This window comes from Mesoplodon densirostris, chromosome 11 (assembly GCF_025265405.1).
Source record: "Mesoplodon densirostris isolate mMesDen1 chromosome 11, mMesDen1 primary haplotype, whole genome shotgun sequence".
In the NCBI taxonomy this organism is placed as follows: Eukaryota; Metazoa; Chordata; class Mammalia; order Artiodactyla; family Ziphiidae; genus Mesoplodon; species Mesoplodon densirostris.
In genome coordinates, this window is record NC_082671.1 from 103729953 (window position 1) to 103750260 (window position 20308).

Consider the following 20308-nt stretch of genomic DNA (forward strand, 5'->3'; position numbering starts at 1 on the left):
TGTAACTCAAGATCAAGGAACTTATTTTTGAGGGAAACTCAATTTTTTTGATCTTTGTTATAAATTTGGTAAACATTTAGACTTTTGTCTATAAGCCAGGAAGATTTGTCATCACACCAAAATGATTAAAATTTCTTCGGCATTAGTGAAAATTTCACATTTATCTTAGGAGTGCTGGATAGTGACATGAAACAGCTAGCATATGAAAGGATTCTTAATGTAATTTGAAGGTGGTAGTTTCTGAAACCTTTGATTAAACCTTTCTTTAATCAATGGTCTCTGTTTTTATTTCCTTTTGAGATCTGTTAGCAATGAACTGAACTCTTATTTAAAACCAATTCTTTCTTAATGGCCAAGAGAAAGTATATTACTTAAAGATATGCCTAATTTTCTGATAAAAAATAAAACAAAACCTGTAATTTTATTGCAAAGGATTAAGCATGAAGTCAGTACCTAAGGACTGAATGTATATTTCTTTATTTTTTATTTTTTTATTTTTTTTCCCTGAGAGCTCACATTTTACCAGTAATTTGGTCTCACTGGAAACAAAGGGCACTAGTTTAAACACTCTACAATGATGTTTTCTCCTGTTGCAGTAGCTGTTCCTTATCACACTGGGTGCTGGCAGGAAGCTTAAAAAAATCATGGGAATTCTGGACGGATGGCTGGTAGAGAGCACCAGAATCTAAGATAATAATGATTAAAACACACACGTACCGCTGGATATTCAGAGACAAAGAAAAGCCAAAGATAAAGCAGCAAACGCTGAATATTGCCTGAAGCAAGGTCATTTAGTGTGAAATAAACAAAAGGACAAGTCAAAGGTAAAGGAATAATTATTTAATTCTGCTTCATTAGCCATGTTAGAATAAATTCTGCACAAAAGGACCAGACATTCTTTTCACTGGAGACCTTGAAAGGTTTGCATTACATCACAGGGGGCTATAGAAGAGACCATCAATTTTCACGTTCCCTAGCGAAGAATGAATTTAGACAATTTTCTCTTAGATGCTCTGTTTTTATTTGCTGCTTTCAGTTTTGACAAAGAAGTATCCTTTCTTTACTTTTACATTAAGGTTAAATGTTTTCAGAACCAACTGATGACTGTCAAAATATAAAATACCACTAGCTTTATATTTGTTTTGATTTGTGTAAAATGTATTTGTACAAGTTTTTAAAAATTTATTATAAGAGCACCACATGACAGAGTACTACTGAGAACACATTGCCTTTTAATGTGAAACTCCTTAATGACACAAATGAGATTCCTAGGAAAAATATCATTATAAGGTTTATTTTCCAAAATTAAATTTCTCCAGGCTCAGATTTACCTACTTGTTTTTTAGAACTGATAATGCATAACAACCGTAACATTGAGTGTCAAAATATTAAGGGGAAATAAGATTATTTGCCTTTAATATCATCTTTTCTTGGCACCAAATGTCCTTGTATTGACATGCGGTGTGTTGGACCTGTGGCAAAAGGACACACAGAATTACTCCTTAGCATCTTCTGACCTAAGTGGTTCACTCGAGATCCATAGGCAGAAACTTCTACAGCCTCACACCATTGAATAATCCTTCATCCAACTAAACTAGGTTTAACTATGAGCCTGTTTCATGACACGAATGTTATCTTTTGAATTGCCAACTGATGGTTATGACCAAGATGCCTTAACATTCCCCTCAAGTCCACAAAACATGTTTCTTCCTGACCATCGGCCCCTGACAACACTTTTCTTAGAGCATTTACTTTTGAAAACTTGCTAGTGTAAATTCTTTCTCTGCCCCTTGGAAGTGTAAGTCTTCTCCTAGCTCTTGCCAGTTCTACAACCCAGTAATATCTTTCTCAAGGGCCGGGGAGCCATTTCTTTGAAATGTAATAATCACGAAAGATAGCACCTCTAACTCCTAGTCTCTGTGGGAAGGTAGGAGCCTAACTTTCTTAACTGCCAATTAGCAAACACGGAGGCCATTAACCAACCTCCCCTCTAACGTCCTCTGGTACTTTTCACTAGCTCACCCCGGGGCTTAAAATCTCTACCACTTTTGTTTCAGTGTAGTTGAGTTCCATCTCTTTCCTTTATTGCAGTGGTCTTAAATAAAATCTTCACTGCCTGTTTAACTAGTACGACACAATTTGTCTTTAACAGTTCCTTGATAGATATTATAAGTTGTGGTGAATCATAGAAAAAAAAAAGCAACTTTGAGGACTTACATGGGTTGGGTAGGAGTGGGGAGGAATTCCAACCACTCTGTTAGTCACTTTAATTTTGAAATAAATCTTTAGAAGATTTTAATAATATCATAAATATAATTTGAAAATGAATAAAACTCAGCTTCTTTCCTTTTTTGAAACAGTTAAGTTTCCTTTTTTGAAAGGATTAAACTGAAGGGGAGCTGTAAGTAAACTGAAAGGTTGCTGTCATTCATGTCTTTTCATTTTACTGCCAAAAATATGATAAAATGATCTAATTAGATCTGCTCTTTTTCTGGACACTGTCCCTTGGAGTCCCCCAGCAGGCATTCATCACTCTATCTCTACTGCTTGGCACACTACCAGGCTCACTGAAGAATCTCAATACATATTTATTCAATTGAACTGTTACTAAGACTGATTTTTCTGAAATTTGTATCTATGTTCTTTCCTAGTTGTACATCTATCAACATCAGAATAAAATGCAAACTTTTAAGCTTGCCATTCAAGACATTTTATCATTTGGCTTCTTTTTACCTCTCTATAGTCAACAATTTATTCTTTTCTTTGGCTCCTTTGTTCAGCATCTCCAGGGCCTCACACGGTCTCTAGGATATGGTAGACACAGTGTTCACCGCTGTCCCTGGACCTCTTACAGCCCTGCCTCGCCTATTGGTCTGGACCTTCTTGGACACTAATAACTATCTGGATTAAACTTCAATTTGCCACAGATTCTATGGTTACTCTATTTTAAACCTCTTTTGTATTTATCTAAACTTTTTCAACAGCAATGCCAGAATTAACTCCCAGGATCAGAAATTCACTTTACAGATCTCCTCTGGTGCCCCCTCCCCTTAATTAGCACAAGTAATTAAGTCCTATTGTGCTTTGTAGATAAACCTACTTAACCTGTGGTAAAGCAAATGGCATTTAGAGTCAAAGCAAATTTGAGTTGGAATTTTGTTCTCACCCTTTACTAGCTATATGATTTAGGACAAGTAACTTAAACTATAAATTTCATAGAAACTTGTAAACTTCTGAGAATAATATCTACATCATAATTTTGTCATGAGTTTTGAATGAATGAGAAAATGCATGTAATATGATTAGCACAGTATTGTATCCAGAGATTCTGCTCAGTAAATGTGAACTGCAATTATGATTATAATTATTATTATGTTACTGTTTTTTACAAAGAATTTTTATAGTGTAGTAACTTGTAATTTTTTCTCTAGTGTTGATTTTTTTGTGTGTGGTAGACGGGACAAAATTTTGACAACAGTTTCTAAACCCATTTCCAATTGCCTTTAAAGATAATGAAATCTTCCTTTCAAATTCATCCTGGCATCAACATGAACATACTTTCAATGGTTTTTAAAAAATTGTTTACAGACTAAATCTCAGAGATGGAGGTATTTACATTTTATAACAGCAAATAGAAGTCGGCAGAATCTCTTTGGTAATTTAAAGTTTCAATACGATTGGAAAGTCTTAGCATATTTCCTGAATAATATAAAAATATTATATGTATATATAATTTCTATTTAATTCTGCAAAGTAGGCTTAAGAGATTCCAAGATTACCCCCAGGTCACACTAAGACCACCCAAAATTAGACATGATCTTTGGGTGGTGTTGGGACTTCCCTAGTCTATTAAGAATTCTTTAGAAAATACCAAATCCACAAAAGTGGAATTGTCTGTTTATTTTTCACATTAGGAGGAAGTTTTATTCTGAACTGGTTAAAGTCATGGTTTTATTAACATGGTTATTCTCCTAGTCATTTCTCACAATACTGTGAAAATGGAAAACATGCCCTCATTTAGCTTGAGAATGAGCGAAGCAGTGGCCAATGTTGTTAACAACAGCAGTAACACAAGACTTTGGGTTTGTTCTTTTCTGAGACAATAATGAACAAAGATAGAATAACTCTTCCTTGAGGTTTGTGACTTGGCGTATTTTTCCTTGAATTGAGGAGAATAGAGTACATTTGGGAAAAGAGAGAACTTTATTTAATGCTTCTGAAACACATTATTTACTAATTTAAAAGTTGCATTTAAAAATCTATAGCACTGTCTCTAAAATATTCATAATCTGTGAAAGATTCAATTATTGAAGAAAATGGCTAGGCACAAAAAGTATATTTATATTTATTACTTGTAGATTTCTTCCTTAGAAAATAAATTGATGAACTTTTTATTCTTGGTTCTTAGGAAAATGAATCACTGTTGTGGCCTCTCCCGTTGCGGAGCACAGGCTCCAGACGCGCAGGCTCAGCGGCCATGGCTCTCAGGCCCAGCCGCTCCGCGGCATGTAGGATCTTCCCGGACAGGGGCACGAACCCGTGTCCCCTGCATCGGCAGGCGGACTCTCAACCACTGCGCCACCAGGGAAGCCCATGAATTTTTAATTTATGTATAAGTTATAATGTTTCTGGGAATTCCCTAGTGGTCCAGGGACTAGGACTCCTTCCTTTCACTGCCAATGGCATGGGTTCACTTCCTGGTCGGAGAGCTGAGATCCTACAAGCCAAAAATTTTAAAATCATAATAATATAAAATAATAAATATATACATATCAGGTTTCCACTGAACAGCCAAGTGGATAGTTTAAGTATTCAGATGGATATATGAGCCTGGTTATTAGGTAAAAGGTATATTGGGTAAGAGGTCTGGAATGAAGACAAACATTTGGGAGTTGCTGGCATAAAGATGGCATTTACAGCTATCCTAATAGGTGAGATCACCAAGGGGTGTGTGTAGATGAGAAAGTGAAGAGATCTAAGGACTGGTTCCTGGGGCACTTCCACATTGGTAAGGAGAAATTGTCAGGACCAGCAAATGAGATTGAGAATGAGCGAACAGTGAGGTGGGACAAAAACTGAGAGAATGCAGGGACCTGAAAACTTAGAAACGAAAGCAATGAAGGAGGAAGGAATAATCAATTGTGAAAACTGATCATCAGATTTAGCACGGAGGAGGCTATTGCCAGTCTTGACAAGATCAGCTTTGGTGGCAGTGTGGAAGTGAAAGTCTGATTAGAATAGGCTTCAGGGAATGGAGGAGAACTAGAGACAGCACATAGAGAAACTTTCTTGAGGAAACTTGTTACAAAGGAGAACAGAGAAACAGGGCAATTGCAGATGAGAAATGTGGAGTTGAGTGATTTTTTTTAATAAGGTGGAAGAAATGACAGCATATTTCTCTTTAGCCAAAAAAAATGAGGCAATATTCTTAACCATTTTGAAAACTAGTTCTGCTTATTTTTAGACAGAGGGAAATGTCTTTAAATTATGCTTGACATGAGCATAATACATGAGCTCTGGATTGAAGGTGATTTCAAGTGGCTAACATAACATAAAGTTGAAATGGTACTTTATTTCTTTTATCCCTGGTGATAAAATCTATTTTCAAATTAAACTTTGGTTGTGTATGTGATTGTCTTTTATAGGAGAGCTTAAGGTTTGAAATACAGGAATTTGTTCTCTGGTATTTTAACCAACAATGTACTGGGTGTGTCTATCATTCATTTGACTGATTGGTAGCTGAGACAGACCCTGGAATTTAAAACTGATCTTTTGGATGACTAAATTAAATACTTAAACCTAGAGAGGGTAGGTTATAATAGCATAATTGGGCAATTAATATGAAAAGAAAAAGTACTGAACAGCAGCATCTACGTTCCCTATTCCAATCCTTCCTCTATCTCATCCTTTAGAAGAGATCTCAATTTAGGGTCTAAAGACCAATTTGCAGTGAATGTGCTTGATCTTTCCACAGGGGAAGAGAACAAAATAAGTGCTTGGAGGGTGAAAGCTGGAACTGCCCACTCTGGGGGAAGGTGAAATTCCCTAAGACTGGGAAGGAGGCAGGCTGTGGAGGTTACCAGGAACAACAGATAACTGTACCCACTTGATCACCATAGCCCAGAGAGGCAGCACTAACTGCAGAAAATTACAGCATGATGTGTCTAGAGAGCTTGGAAAATAGGTAGCAGGGCTACCATGCTAGGCAAAGATCCCCTTAACGAAGGCTGTCATTTCAATTAGAGGTGTGCTCAGCTACAAGAAAGAGAATTTTAAAATATTTTAAACAAATAGGTGCTTGTTTTTTGGAAATAAAATTTAGTTCATAGGTGGTTGGTTCTTGGCATTGTACCAGCTATTCAGCAATGCTTTCAAGGACACAGGCCCTTGCTGGCTCTCTGTTCTGCCAATCTTAGCATGTTGGCTTTTATACTTTTGCTTTTCATTTGGCATCTGTACTTCCAGCTTCACATCTCTTCCAGGAAGCAGAATGGGGAAGTAGCCGTATGCCAGTGAGTCATGTACAACACACCAGGGGGGAGTAGCAATACCAGCGAGCTTCTGCATTCAGTTCATTGCCCAGACGGTATCACATGGCTAACCCAAGCTGCCATAGAGCCTGGTAATTTGAGTCTTTAGTATTTATAGTTTCTTGTGTTCCAGGAAGGCGAAGGAGAATAAAATGGAAGTGAAGAATGAGTCAGGCAGCATATAGCTGCTGTTGCCCTTGGCATGTTACCTCCTCCAGGGGAAAATGCCAACTTAAAATATAAGCATGCCTTAAGCTTTCAGTGAGAACAAAAGACCAGGGGCCCTTCATTTTCTGGACTGCATAAGATCCTGGGATTTTCATAGAATCTTAGAGACAAAAAGAGAGACATTCCCCAACAATGGCTATATTTGAATTTCTTGCCACAGTGAAAAAAAAAAGGCATAGAGGTAGATTTAATCTGATTGCCAATATATAGTCATTTATGCTTCTTGTGTCTGATTTATGTGGTGGAATTAAAACCATCTGCCAAGAGATATTGGTTCAAGATGGCAGAGTAGAAGGACGTATGCTCACTCCCTCTTGCGAGAGCACCGGAATCACAAGTAACTGCTGAACAATCATGGACAGGAAGATACTGGAACTCACCAAAAAAGATACCCCACATGCAAAGACAAAGGAGAAGCCACCATGAGACTGTAGGAGGGGCGCAATCACAGTAAAATCAAATCCCGTAACTGCTGGGTGGGTGACTCACAAACTGGAGAACACTTATACCACAGAAGTGCGCACACTGGAGTGAAGGTTCTGAGCCCCACTTGAGGCTTCCCAACCTGGGGGTGCAGCAATGGGAGGAGGAATTCCTAGAGAATCAGACTTTGAAGGCCAGTGGGATTTGATTGCAGGTCATTGACGGGGAAACAGAGACTCCACTCTTGGAGGGCACACACAAAGTAGTGTATGAATTAGGACTCAGGGGAAGGAGTAGTGACCCCATAGGAGACTGAACCAGACCTACCTGCTAGTGTGGGAGGGTCTCCTGCAGAGGCGAGGGGTGCCTGTGGCTCACTGTGAGGACAAGGACACTGGGAGCAGAAGTTCTGAGAAGTACTCCTTGGCATGAGTCCTACCAGAGTCTGCCATTAGCTCCACCAAAGAGCAAGGCAGGCTCCAGTGTTTGGTCACCTCAGGCCAAAAAACCAACAGGGAGGGAACCCACACCCACCCATCAGCAGACAAGCAGATTAAAGTTTTACTGAGCTCTGACCACCAGAGCAACACCCAGCTCTACCCACCACCAGTCCCTCCCATCAGGAGGTTTGCACAGGCTTCTTAGATGGCCTCATCAACCAGAGGGCAGACAGCAGAAGCAAGAAGGACTACAATCCTGTAGCCTGTGGAACTAAAACCACATTCACAGAAAGATAGACAAGATGAAAAGGAAGAGGGCTATGTACCAGATGAAGGAACAAGATAAAAACCCCAGAAAAACAACTAAATGAGGTGGAGATAGGCAACCTTCCAGAAAAAGAATTCAGAATAATGATAGTGAAGACAATCCAGGACCTCAGAAAAAAAATGGAGGCAAAGATCGAGAAGATGCAAGAAATGTTTAACAAACACCTAGAACAATTAAAGAACAAACACCGAGAAGAATTAAAGAACAAACAAACAGAGATGAACAATACAATAACTGAAATGAAAAATGCACTAGAAGGAATCAACAGCAGAATAACTGAGGCAGAAGAATGGATAAGTGACCTGGAAGACAGAATGGTGGAATTCACTGCTGTGGAACAGAATAAGAAAAAAGAATGAAAAGAAATGAAGACAGCCTAAGAGACCTCTGGGACAACATTAAACGCAACAACGTTCACATTATAGGGGTCCCAGAAGGAGAAGAGAGAGAGAAAGGACCTGAGAAAATATTTGAAGAGATTATAGTCAAAAACTTCCCTAATATGGGAAAGGAAATAGCCACCCAAGTCCAGGAAGCACAGAGAATCCCAGGCAGGATAAACCCAAGGAGAAGCATGCCCAGACACACAGTAATCAAATTGACAAAATTAAAGAAAATGAAAAATTATTGAAAGCAACAAGGGGAAAATGACAAATAACATACAAGGGAACTCCCGTAAGGTTAACAGCTGATCAGCTGATTTCTCAGCAGAAACTCTACAAGCCAGAAGGGAGTGGCATGATATACTTAAAGTGATGAAAGGGAAGAACCTACAACCAAGATTACTCTACTCAGCAAGGATCTCATTCAGATTCGACACAGAAATCAAAAACTTTACAGACAAGCAAAAGCTAAGAGAACTCAGCACCACCAAACCAGCTCTACAACAAATGATAAAGGAACTTCTCTAAGTGGGAAACACAAGAGAAGAAACGTACCTACAAAAACAAACCCATAAAAATTAAGAAAATTGTAATAGGAACATACATACTGATAATTACCTTAAACATGAATGGATTAAATGTTCCAACCAAAAGACACAGGATCACTGAATGGATACAAAAACAAAACCCATAAATATGCTGTCTACAAGACACCCACTTCAGACCTAGGGACACATACAGACTGAAGGTGAGGGGATAGAAAAAGATATTCCATGCAAATGGAAATCAAAAGAAAACGGGAGTAGCAATTCTCTTATCAGACAAAATAGACTTTAAAATAAAGAATGTTACAAGAGACAAAGAGGGACACTATACAATGATCAAGGGATCAATCCAAGAAGAAGATATAACAACTATAAATATATATGCACCCAACACAGGAGCACCTCAACACATAAGGCAACTGCTAACAGCTATAAAATAGGGAATCGACGGTAACACAATACTAGTGGGGGACTTTAACACGTCACATACCCCAATAGACGGATCATCCAAACAGATGGCAAACACATTCTATGAGGCCACCATCACCCTGATAATAAAACCAGACAAAGGTACTACAAAAAAGAAAATTATAGACCAATATCACTGATGAATATAGATGTAAATATCCTGAACAAAACACTAGCAAACAGAATCCAACAACACATTAAAAGGATCACACACCATGATCAAGTGGGGTTTATCCCAGGGATGCAAGGATTCTTCAATATACACAAATCAAACAATGTGATGCACTATTTTAACAAACTGAAGAAGAAAAACCATATGATCACCTCAATAGATGCAGAAAAAGCTTTGGACAAAATTCAACACCCATTTATGATTAAAAAAAAAACTCTCCTGAAAGTGGGCATAGAGGGAACCTACCTCAACATAATAAAGGCCATATATGACAAACCCACAGCAAACATCATTCTCAATGGTGAAAAACTGAAAGCATTTCTTCTAAGATCAGGAACAAGACAAGGATGTCCACTCACTCCACTATTATTCAACAGTTTTGGAAGTCCTAGCCATGGCAATCAAAGAAGAAAAAGAAATAAAAGGAATACAAATTGGAAAAGAAGAAATGAAGCTGTCACTTTGCAGATGACATAATACTCTACATAGAGAATCCTAAAGATGCCATCAGAAAACTACTAGAGCTAATCAATGAATTTGGTAAAGTTGCAGGATACAAAATTAATGCACCTATACACTAATGAAAAATCTGAAAAAGAAATTAAGGAAACACTCCCATTTACCACCGCCACAAAAATAATAAAATACCTAGGAATAAACCTACCTAGGGAGACAAAAGACCTGTATGCAGAAAACTATAAGACACTGATGAAAGAAATTAAAGATAATACCAACAGATAGAGAGATATACCATGTTCTTGGATTGGAAGAATCAATATTGTGAAAATGACTACACTACCCAATGCAATCTACAGGTTCAATGCAATCCCTGTCAAATTACCAATGGAATTTTTTACAGAACTAGAATAAAAACTCCTAAAATTTATATGGAGACACAAAAGACCCCAAATAGCCAAAGCAGTCTTGAGGGGAAAAAATGGAGCTGGAGGAATCAGACTCCCTGACTTTAGACTATACTACAAAGCTACAGTAATCAAGACAATATGGTACTAGTAGAAAAACAGAAATATAGATCAATGGAAAAGCATAGAAAGCCCAGAGATAAACCCACGCACCTATGGTCAACTAATCTATGACAAAGGAGGCAATAGAGAAAAAACAGTCTCTTCAATAAGTGGTGCTGGAAAACTGGACAGCTACATGTAAAAGAATGAAATTAGAACACTCCCTAACACCATACATAAAAATAAACTCAAAATGGATTAGAGACCTAAATGTAAGACTGGACACTATAAAACTCTTAGAGGAAAACATAGGAAGAACACTATTTGACATAAATCACAGCAAGATCTTTTTTGATCCACCTGCTAGAGTAATGGAAATAAAAACAAAAATAAACAAATGGGACCTAATGAAACTTAAAGGCTTTTGCAAAGCAAACTACAAACAAGATGAAAAGACAACCCCCAGAATGGGAGAAAATATTTGCAAATGAATCAACGGACAAAGGATTAATCTCCAAAGTATGAGCTCATGCAGCTCAATATCAAAAAACAAACAACCCATTCAAAAAATGGGCAGGAGACCTAAATAGACATTTCTCCAAAGAAGACATACAGACGGCCAAGAAGCACATGAAAAGCTGCTCAACATCACTAGTTATTAGAGAAATGAAAATCAAAACTACAATGAGGTATCACCTCACACCCATTAGAATGGGCATCATCAGACAATCTACAAACAACAAATGCTGGAGAGGGTGTGGAGAAAAGGGAACCCTCTTGCACTGTTGGTGGGAATGTAAATTGATACAGCCACTATGGAGAACAGTATGGAGGTTCCTTAAAAAACTAAAAATAGAATTACCATACGACCCAACAATCCCACTACTGGGCATACACCCAGAGAAAAACATAATTCAAAAAGACACATGCGGGCTTCCCTGGTGGCGCAGTGGTTGAGAGTCCTCCTGCTGATGCAGGGGACACGGGTTCGTGCCCTGGTCTGGGAAGATCCCACATGCCATGGAGCGGCTAGGCCCGTGAGCCATGGCCGCTGAGCCTGTACTTCCGGAGCCTGTGCTCTGCAACGGGAGAGGCCACAACAGTGAGAGGCCTGCGTACAGCAAAAAAAAAAAAAAAAAAAAAACAACCAAAAAAAAAAAAAAAAGACACATGCACCCCAATGTTCATTGCAGCACTATTTACAATAGCCAGGTCATGGAAGCAACCTAAATGCCCATCGACAGATGAATGGATAAAGAAGTTGTGGTACATATATACAATGGAATATTACTCAGCCATAAAAAGGAATGAAACTGGGTCATTTTTTGAGACGTGGATGGATCTAGAGACTGTCATACAGAGTGAAGTAAGTCATAAAGAGAAAAACAAATATCGTATATTAATGCATATATGTGGAACCTAGAAAAATGGTACAGATTAACCAGTTTGCAGGGCAGAAATTGAGACACAGATGTAGAGAACAAATGTATGGACACCAAGGTGGGAAAGTGGGGGTGGGGGGTGTGATGAATTGTGAGATTGGGATTGACATATGTACACTATACACTATATACATTATTAGTGTATACACATATATACACTAATATGTATAAAATGGATAACTAATAAGAAACTGCTGTATGAAAAAATAAAATTCAAAAACAAAATAAAACAAAAAACCATCTGCCACCAGGTTTTATGATATGTTCTGATAATCATTCTGATAACCTAAAACCCCAATCACAAAACAAAATCAATTACTGATCTTTCAATTGACAGTATAGAAGTAATGAAATATCTAAAAATTTGCACATAGGTATTTGGTGATTTTATTAGCATGCTTTTATCTCCAAATATTTTCAATTAAATGTGATTCAAATGATTAAAACTCATTCCTCCACAAATGTTGACTGCTAAAAGCAATAAGTAGGAATTATACAGTGTCATAAGCCAAAACATTTTTAATAATGTCTTTTATTTATATAAAACAGCATGCACTTTAAGACATTTGCAGAAACATTATACTATTTTCATTGATACATCATTAATTTAGAGTTACATGATTTCTATTGTAACTTGCATAGTACTTAAATTCTATTTTGCTTTATTCATTAACAAATAATCATTGAATCCCCAGTTGTTCTCCTAGGCATAGTGTTTTCATATACCAAAGTCTTTGCTTTCATAGAATTTATATAAATAAATGCTATCTATCATATTCTAATTGGTGAAAAGGTGTATAAAATAAATAGAAATGTGAAGAGAGGGAGTGGTTGATATAGGTGCATGTATATTGGGTAGTCAGGGAAGGCCTGGTCCGGGGATAAATCTGGGACAAGGGTGTTTATAGCTGAGAGGACAGAAATGCAGAGATGTGGTTGGTATGATTAAGGAATAGCAAAGGAACTAGTGTGCTGGAGCCAAGTCAGCAAGAAGAAAAAAGGTAGGGGATGAGCTGGTGTATAGAACACCTAGGGACATTTAGGCCATCGTAAGAACTTCATTGACAAATCAAACAAAAACTCAAAATTATGACTTTAATTGATCTATGAGTTGACAATTGTTTTCATAAGATATGAGTACACAGTATAGAGCAAAACATGTTAATATGCTTTTATAATACTCTTTGGATAAAATTAAAATTCATAGTAAATGCTTTATAAGTAGCATAATATACATAAATAATTAATTCATAAATGTAATTTTTTTCAATGGTTGTAAAAGTGTTGATATTTGTCATCTTTTGAAGTTGAGTCTTGGGCCTCTACACACCTGTAATTTTAGGTTGCCTACTCAGAGAGGGTGCTAAGCTGTTGTGTGGATAGTGCAGACAGAGCTGCCTACACAAGGTGGTTCAGCTCATGTCAAGCCCAATTCTTGCTACTCTCACACCCCATGATTCAAAACCATTTTTCCCACAAGCCCCGCCACAGGGCTGGAAATTACCACATTATTCATTCACATGAGGCGAGGCACTGGAGGTTGCTGGTAATTATTTAAACACCCTTTGAGAAGAAAGCAAATTAATCATTACCTATAAAAAATCCCCTCAAATCCTATGAGCTGAGCAGTCATCTAGTAAGACACTGTGGGGATGGAGCAGAAGTGAGGTTTCATGAGAGTGTGAATGTCAAAATTTGTGAATATGGCGTTTCCACAGGGGGGATCGAAATGAGGGCACTGGAAGTAAAGAGGAAAGTGGTTGACTTATTCTCAGAGTAAACTCTGCTCACTCTGCTATGGTCTAGGGGAAAGCATTGAGATTCTGGAAGCAGAAGAACTGGGTAGGTTGTTTTACTTTCTGTGAGGCTGAAGAATCAAACAGAAAATGTATATGAAAGCACTTTCCTAAGTGATAATCGGAAGCCTGTTGCAGTGCTTAGACTCACTTGAAACAAAAGAACAACAGAAGAAGTTTGAATATAATTATATAGAATAAAAGATATTTCAGGCAAATATTAACCAAAGGAAACTAGATTAACAATTTTAATAACAGACTAATGAATATAAGATGATTTTTTAAATGTATAAGAAACAAATAGATATGTTCTTGTAAAAGAACAATGGGTCTAGAACACAAGAGCTGGAATGGATATATAACTACATACATTCTTTTCAAACACACTCACAGAAATCAACTTTGTTTTAAGTCTCAAAGGAACCTTCATAAATTCGAAGACAACATTTTAAAAAATCATCTTCTTTGATCATAATACAGTAAAATGAAATTGATAATGAGAACATCTTAAAATGCAATACATCTGTAAACTTAAAAGTATACTACTAAATATTCTTGCTTGAAAGAGGATATCATAAGATAAATTAGAAGGTACATGGAATTGCATAACAGTGAAAGCACAATATACCAACACTTGTGTGACACAGCAACATTCTGCTTAGAGAAAGATTTTTAGCTTTAAGTTCATTTATCATAGAGCAAGAGAGAATAAAAAGAAAAAATTGAGATAAGCATTCACTTCAAGAAGTTAGTAAACCACTGACAGAATGATGGAGAAAAAACTCCAGACATAGAAGAAGGTAAGGAGGAGAGCATTGAAACAAAAAGCAAACAAAAGTTTAACTAAGCAAAACCTCGTTCGTGAAAAGATTAATAAATAGACAATCATCAGGTAACTGGTCAAGAAAAACAGAAGCAATTTAGATATAAAATCCAGAATGAAAAATAAATGTCTAATTACAGACACAATAGTAATTGCAAGATAGCAAAGGAAAATTATCTAATAAATTTTGAGTATTGAACAGAAATGTTTAAGTTTGGGGAAAAGATGTAAAATGCCAAAAGGTACAAGACAAAATAGAAAACTTGGGTAGACCACTATCTACTAAAAAATTCACATGATGATTAGAGCCTATGCCACCTTCTCAATAAGAAGTCACAGGTCAATGGCCTTTAGTGATGAGTTCTTCCAAAAGTTCAAGGAACAGGTTATCCTCATATTATATATTTTATTGCAGAATGTGGGGATAGAAGTTTTCAACTGAAGTTAATGTAACCTTGATTCCAAACTGGAAAATGAAAGAACAAGAAAAGAAAAGAATAATAGACTTATTTAAGTTATGATCATGCAGAAGTCAAAAAAGTATTCAAAATATTTCATAATGGTCAATTAGAGTTTGGTCCAAGAATGCAAGGGCTATTCCACATCAGAAAATTTATCAACTTACCACATTAATTGAAGGAAAACAGTGATCTCAATAGAGTCAGAAAAAAGTTGATACAATTAATAGTTATGATTAAAAAAAACTTTCAGGAAGCTACAGGTAAGGAAAATTTTCCATAGCTTACTAAAAGCTGTAATATTAAACACCTGCAGGAAATTCAGAAAGGATTACTTACTTTCTGTTTAAGATCAGCATTACCAGAGATGTACCTTAGTACTGTTACTCTGTAACTTTTTACTAAGTGCCCTGACTAATTTTATAAAAAAGAAAAAAGAAATACAATCTTTATAGGGTTAGAAGAGAGAAAAATGCTGTCATTTTTTGCATATTATTTGATCAACCCTACAGAATCACTCGAAACACTATAGAACTAATAAAATAGTTTGTAAAGCTTCTGAATAAAAATAAATTTGGCATAATTGACTTACAAAGATCAATAATACCCTTTTATACTACAAATAACCAACTAGATATTATATTAGAAAAATGTGTCATTCTCAGACAACAAAAAATTAAAACAATTTAGTAATTAATCTAAGAAAAGATGTAGAAAAGCTCTATGGAAAAAAATTGAAACTCTATTGAAAGACATAAAATAACACCTGTATAAATAAAGATCTCTTCATGCTCACAGACAAAATCTTACCATAGAAGAAATAACTTACTAAAACGTGTTAATTCTCAACAAATGTTTATAAATTAAATCAGATCCCAATAGAATTTTTGAAGCATTTAATGAGTGTATACTAAAATTTATATAAAAACATAAAAACATAAAAAAACATAAAAATTGACTATGCCAATTTTGAAAAAGAAGAGCAAAGAAAGGGACTCACTCTACAAAAATTAGAATATAGTCCAAAGATATAGTGTAGTACTTATGAAAAAAAACAGACGTAAGACTAATGGAATAGAATAAAGAACTCAGACCCATGTGTACAGAAAAGATGGACTGTTTAATAGGACACAACATTGACAAAATTGACTGCTAATATGGAAGGAATAATTGGATCACTGTTGGATTCCAAATGAATTAAAAACAGTTGGAAAGGAATAATTCTGAGCTAATAAAAAAGTGCAGTTGACAATCACAATGCAAATGTATGATGGATTTTGCTACATTAAAATTAAAATTTTCAGTTCAAGAAATGACACGTCCAAAATCTAACAAATGATTTATTTCTTGAAATGTCACTTTAAATTCTAAAACTTAGTTTTCAAGGAAATATGCAAATGTGTGCACACATGCACACAAGGAACTTCCACTGAAAAATGGGCAAAGAGGTAATTCATAGGAAGAGAAGCACAAATGACTGTAAGCATATGAAGAGATGCTCATAATCTCATGGAAAACCACAAATAAAAATGACAGTGCAGTGCTACGTTATTCTGATCAGTTGGTAAATTTAAAAAGTCAGATTATTTCCAAGCATTGGTGAAGTGTGGAAAGGCTGCATTGCTGTATGAATGAAAATGGACACAGTTGTCTTACAGGACAATCTTGCCCTCCTCAGTGACAGTAAGTGTGCATGTACTCTGCAATCACACCCAGTTATAGGTCCCAAAGAAAATCTCACACAGGTATGTCAGAGGATACGTATGGAGACTTTCATTGAAATATAATTTCGGTATCAGAAAACTGGAAGTAACCTAGGTGTATACTTCTAGGGCAATGGAAAAGCAATCTCTGGATCACAAACAAATGAAGCAGTAAACACAATACTAGATCTTAAAAACATAATGTCAAGGGGAAAATGTAGAAAAGAATGAGATCTGTAACACGGCAAACACACACAAGACAATGTCATGTGTTCTCCATGTACAAAATATTTTTCAGGTAACAAATTAAATATTTGAGAATGATTTTCTATGAGAAAGACAATTATGGGGGCGTAGATTTTGGTAAATATACAAAATAACATAAAATCAAAAGAGATCTGAGAATTCCCTGGTGGTCCAGTGGTTAGGACTCCGCACTTTCACTGCCGAGGGCCCGGGTTCAATCCCTGGTCAGGGAACTAAGATCCCGCAAGCTGCGAGCACTGCAAAAAAAAAAGAGAGAAAGAGAGTGAGCCATGAACTGTTGAGAGTGACTAATTCACTTCTTTTCATCCGAGGACCAAAGGGAAAAATGAATTCAGATAATGCTCATTTTCAAAATAATTACACCAAATTGCTTTATTTAGGAAAAATAAAGTGACAACATTTGAGGTAGTGGAATAGCAGGACAGTATTTGTTTGTTTGAAGATCTATATGTATACAAATTAAAATCAGTTGCAGTTATCCAGGGATATTATCTGAGAATTTCTCATCTGGGCTCATTACTTGGAAATTTACAAGTGATTTCTCCATTTGTAGTAGCCACAGAGATTGGTGGCCTGAATGGAGTGATAATTTAGGGATGACACCAGAATCAGGGAAGGGAGAGGTTTTTTTCCCCAATGGACTCAAAATATAGCCATCAAAAACCTCAATCAAACGTCTCCTTTGAACTTGTCTCAGCATTGAATAAGTTCGTTGAGAGAGCAGACTAAGACACACACACACACAAACAACCAAAATAATTGACTTTAAATATCATATAGCTAACAAAATACCATATAGCTATCAGAGGTTTATACATTTCCTTTTTGAACAATATCAGAATGGTGATCATGTCCTACTTAACAAAGAAACCACATACTAGATAAGCGAACCCTTCCAATATTTGTGACTGAATAAACCTACATGAAATACATTTTTTTAGCATTTTTCCAACACATTCATATATATAAACTATAAAAAAACCCTCAACACTATAAAAATAAAATTTGTTGCTGATGGAGGAATGAAATATTCTAAGGAATGGATAATTTAATTATGCAACTTCTCTCTTTACATTACCACATTACTAATAAAACATGCATTCACTCTCTTTTACCTAGGATTATGTTATGTATATTCATATGAATAAACTCTGGGCTTACAAAGCAGTATCTAGAGTTTCTGTATTAAATATCAATGATTAAAAGGGTATAATTTTTAGGCATGCATTTTTAAAGGACCGTTTTAGTTTTCAATTTGCAGTTTATTCTCGTCTTGATATCTTTATTCTGAAACAAAACAAAAGACATGACAGAACCAGATGCCTTAGTTTGTGTCATTTTCTTTGAGAAAGCATATTCACTAGAGAATCGGAGCTCTCATTTTCTTGACATGGGCGAGGAGGGGCGTGAGGTGGGAATGGCAGGTGTAAACCTAAGCCAGAAGCAAAATCCCTCCTATATCCAAAGTGTGCTACATAAAACGTTCAAGTATATCGTTTTTATAAATGGAAGTACCCTCAAAGGCAAAATTTAAAGACCTTTATCTTTTGAGATTTCAACTTTAGAAAGTTGTCTCTCTTGATTTGAATTGCTGAGGTAATTATAAATCTATTGCTCTTTAGGATGCATAGCTTGAACTTAGAATAAAATTGAGAAGAAATTTGAACATAATATTGAACACATATTGTAATATTATATTTTGAATTTCTGATATCTGACACCAAAAAGAAAAAAGTTAGAAAAAAAATTATTCCCAAATGTTCGTTATATTCTTATTAAATAAAGTACACTTTATTTACATAAATTTGAATATAATGAACAAACATCGGTAGGTTAACGTCCAAAGATCAGAGAGATGACTATTTTCTGCAAATTCTGTTGAGTATGTGGTGACTTTAGTTCAGGGTATGGTAAAAATATTTACTGATTGCTTACTATTTTACAGGTACTCTCCTAAGTGCTTTGGTGTCAGTGAACAAAGCAGTTTAAAGACTGTTTCCTTCGTGAAGCTGATGCTCTAGAACACTTAACTATTTAAAAACATTAATCGCTTTAATAAAATTTAAATAAAACCTTAATATTTAAAAAATTTAAAAAACTCTCAAATTGTCTGTTTAAAAAAGCAACACTGGGCTTCCCTGGTGGCGCAGTGGTTGGGAGTCCGCCTACCGATGCAGGGGACACGGGTTCGTGTCCTGGTCCGGACAGATCCCACATGCCATGGAGCGGCTGGGCCCGTGAGCCATGGCCGCTGAGCCTGCGTGTCCGGAGCCTGTGCTCCGCAATGGGAGAGGCCACAACAGTGAGAGGCCCGTGTACCGCAAAAAAAAAAAAAAAACAACAAAAAACCCCACAAATCAACAGCTCCTTGGTCTTCTTCCAACGCACTGATTTTTGTATTACAATTAATTGACAGAACAATCCAAAATAACTGGTAATGTTCTCACCTGTTCATGAAAAGAATATAACATAGAGATAACATGAAATATTTAAAGATCATATTCTAGGCCTTTTTTTCACTTTAAGTAGAGCATAATTGAATAAAAGTTGGATTTTTTTATGCCATGGTTTAACGATGCAATTTTTAGATCCAAATTAGTCTTATTTTTCCTAATGTTCCTTAAATCCTTCTCTGGTTTGGAGGCTACAGAAATATATGGTAGTAGCCAAAAGGGAAATTTCCCAAAAGTTGTAGTTGATTATGTAACCCAGAAGTAAATTTGTTTTATAATCCTGTGGGCAATATATCAATACCATATTTGGCATTAGTGGTCTTTTTCTTCAAGAGTATGAGTTCTCAAAGATAAAATTAATATTCTAGCTATTGAAGTTATTTAAATTTCAAAGGATTTAGGGCCATTCAATTCTGTAAGTGAAAACGTAAGAAGCTACATTTACCACTAAGGTGGACACAAATAATTTTATTTCCAAATTGCAATAGGAAACTTTGAGTAATAATGAAACATTGCTTACATTGTGTGGCATATATGAAGCTTCACAAAAAAATTAAGGAATCTTGACTACTGAAATAATATGGTATAAAGACAGATAATATGCTTATTTTCTAAAAACTCTTTATCTCAAGTGTTGTGGACTGTTTAATGACTCAGAATAGCAAAATTGTGAGCCTCATATGAGCTCCATTTTTACAAACAGAATATAAAGGATATTGTTTTACGTGGCAGTTCAGATGAGGTGATTGGGCATCAAATATTCCTCTTGAAAAGTTTATTTAGGCACAATGGGTATCTATACATAGGTAAAAAGACCTGACTTTGGACATTTTTATTTAAACCATCAAACTGTCACAACCCAGTTCCATACAGGCACAGTATTC

At 36.0% G+C, this 20308-nt stretch overlaps 1 non-coding gene across 1 annotated transcript; it reads left to right on the top strand.

Annotated features, from left to right (window-relative positions):
* The first annotated feature begins 17110 nt into the window (after positions 1-17110).
* On the top strand, positions 17111-17183 carry TRNAE-UUC (transfer RNA glutamic acid (anticodon UUC)). The gene has a single exon. It is a non-coding gene; the product is annotated as a tRNA-Glu (tRNA).
* The last annotated feature ends 3125 nt before the right edge of the window (positions 17184-20308 follow it).